The sequence below is a fragment of the Pteropus vampyrus genome, unplaced genomic scaffold, assembly GCF_000151845.1.
Source record: "Pteropus vampyrus isolate Shadow unplaced genomic scaffold, Pvam_2.0 Scaffold14, whole genome shotgun sequence".
Lineage (NCBI taxonomy): Eukaryota > Metazoa > Chordata > Mammalia > Chiroptera > Pteropodidae > Pteropus > Pteropus vampyrus.
In genome coordinates, this window is record NW_011888795.1 from 10,224,841 (window position 1) to 10,227,270 (window position 2,430).

The window sequence follows — 2,430 nt, forward strand, 5'->3', positions numbered from 1 at the left end:
GGTGTGGTTAAGACAAGGATTGCTAAATAAGTAATTTGTGAGTAGAAAAAACAAAGATCATACTCAATGTCAATCCTTCTGTGACAGGACCTATTATAGCAACTCCATGTCATCGTTATGGAAAAAGAACTTCACTGATTCATTGGTTTATTAATAGAAAACCTTGCTGTTAAATAGCTACACTGTATGTACCAGGAAATGTTTGCCACACGGGAGAGAGAGAAATCTTACATTCTAATGCTTCTTTTTCCTCAAAGAAGAAGATAATGCTTAGCACATGGTGCTGGTGAACACCTGCAGTGGATTGGTCTTTGTGCTGCTTCCAAGCTGCAGTCAACTTAGAACTATCAAACCTTTTAGTGAAAAGCCACATATGCTGTATCCCTTGTATGTAATTTTGTAACTAAAATAAAACATATACTACAAAATGCCCTTTTATCTTCTTCCTTTGAAAATATGGAGTTATGGCAAAAAGTACAAATCTTAAAGGAATAAGGACCAAACAACATTTAAAAATGTATTTTATTGTAATTTATTGAACATTCAATATATAATATGGTAATTTTTCTGGGATTTAACCCTAGGATATAATCGTTGCTGGTGTTTAGCAAAAGTCTCCACTCATGAAATGCTTTACTGAATAAAAACACAATACCGAATAAAATGAATTCAAATATAATTTTTAAATTATTTAAAAGTTTATTCTATTCAGTCTAATGACTAACACAATAAAGGCAGATCACTAGTTGAATTGGCTGCTTATATACAGCACATAATTTTCAGTCCACAAATATTTCTTTAAATGATAGAGAACACTCAATATAACAGGTTTTACAGAACTAGAAAATAAATTTCTAAGAAAGATTTTTATAGTCTCATCTTTCATACACAATCCCAATAGTCTAACTTGAAAGAGGAAAGTCAATGATTTTCCTCAAAAGAGCTCGTGACTCAAGTCACTTTGTTATCAAAATCTGTATTTTTGATCTGTTATGTACTCAGATAAGATTCAAATATTCCCAAAGAAAGAAGCACAATGCATGTTGCAGTCACCTATTCAGCAACAGTGAACACTACATTCACTATATCACCAAAGGAATAAAATAAAGTCAGCCACATTCATTGAAATTTCTTCCACTATAGTATGGTAGAAAGTCTCAGTGAAGAATCCTTTGTCTTCTTCAATGCTTATGGCCATTGCTTTCCTCCTACTGCCAATTCTGAACAAAAGAAAAATTACTAATCAGAATATTACTTACCAAATACTATAGGAAGCACTAACAATATGAGCTACTTGTTGTCTATCAATGGCTATTTATTTGCCAAGATTATACCTAGAGTACTTGTAATTGGAAGAATAGATGCTAATCATAATATCTAGGACAAAAGAAATGATGTCTTTTGTAGTTAGCGCAAAAGAATTCATTTGGTTGCAAGACTGGATTCTATCACGTATCTTGAACATTATTATTTATAAAGCAGATGACAGTTTTAGTTTGGGGCAGTTAAATGCAATCAAAGTGGGCCAAGAGCAGGTGTCAGCCTGGGACAGATAGGAACACCAGGAGCAAAGCAAACAGAACAGTTATGTAATTCCTTCTGACACACTTTTGGAACTATAAACTGCAAATATAAACTCTGGAATGTTAACTATTATTTAAGACTATGCTGTCCAATACAATAGCCACTAGCCACATGTGGCTATTTAAGTTGAAATTAATTAAAATTAAATAAAAAAGAAAATTTGTTTTTTTAGTTGCATTAACTATATTTCAGTAGCCACACATGGCCCATTGCTACTGTGTTGGGCAGCGCAGATATAGAACATTTCCGTCACTGCAGAGAGTTCTATTGGACAGACTTGATCGAGGACTTAAAACTTGTTCCAGTGTGAGGAAGCAAACTTCCAAAAACTTGTTATGGTCATCTGCATTTATCATTGCTTTCTGACATTTTGCACATTGCAACACAAATGACTGAGATATGTTTGCCACCACAGCTCTCCACCAAAATACATAATACAACCAATCAAAAATGGCTGGAGCAACTTAAAACACCAAATAACCAGGACGAGAGAAAAACAAATATGGAAATACTGATTCCCTCTTTATCCAAATGACACACTGCTTCACTTATGAATGTGCGTTCTACATCAGGCCAGTGCCATTTCTGAGTGCCACCTTGTCACCTATTCTCATCAGCTACTATGTTTTTTTTTTCAAAACAAGGTTATTTTTACATTAGTAGCGAGACATCGTTCAATTTATTTAGTGATAAAGCCACTATACCTATACCAGGGTATAAAGTCCTACCAGAAAATAACAGAAAATTCCTATTATAGAGGAATCATCAAGAAAGCACAAGAAATGGGCAACATGGCTAAAAAAAGATTCTTGTGTAAGCCAAGGCAATCAGATATAAAAGCATTAC

The 2,430-nt window shown here is 33.8% G+C and overlaps 1 long non-coding RNA gene across 3 annotated transcripts in view; it reads right to left on the minus strand.

Annotated features, from left to right (window-relative positions):
- Nucleotides 1-504: 504 nt before the first annotated feature.
- LOC105307270 overlaps nucleotides 505-2,430 on the minus strand; it is a 12,697-nt gene continuing 10,771 nt past the window's right edge. For all 3 annotated transcript variants that reach the window (XR_002778301.1, XR_002778302.1, XR_897207.2), the window contains one exon: nucleotides 505-1,220. This is a non-coding gene — a long non-coding RNA (uncharacterized LOC105307270). The remainder of the gene's footprint in view (nucleotides 1,221-2,430) is intronic.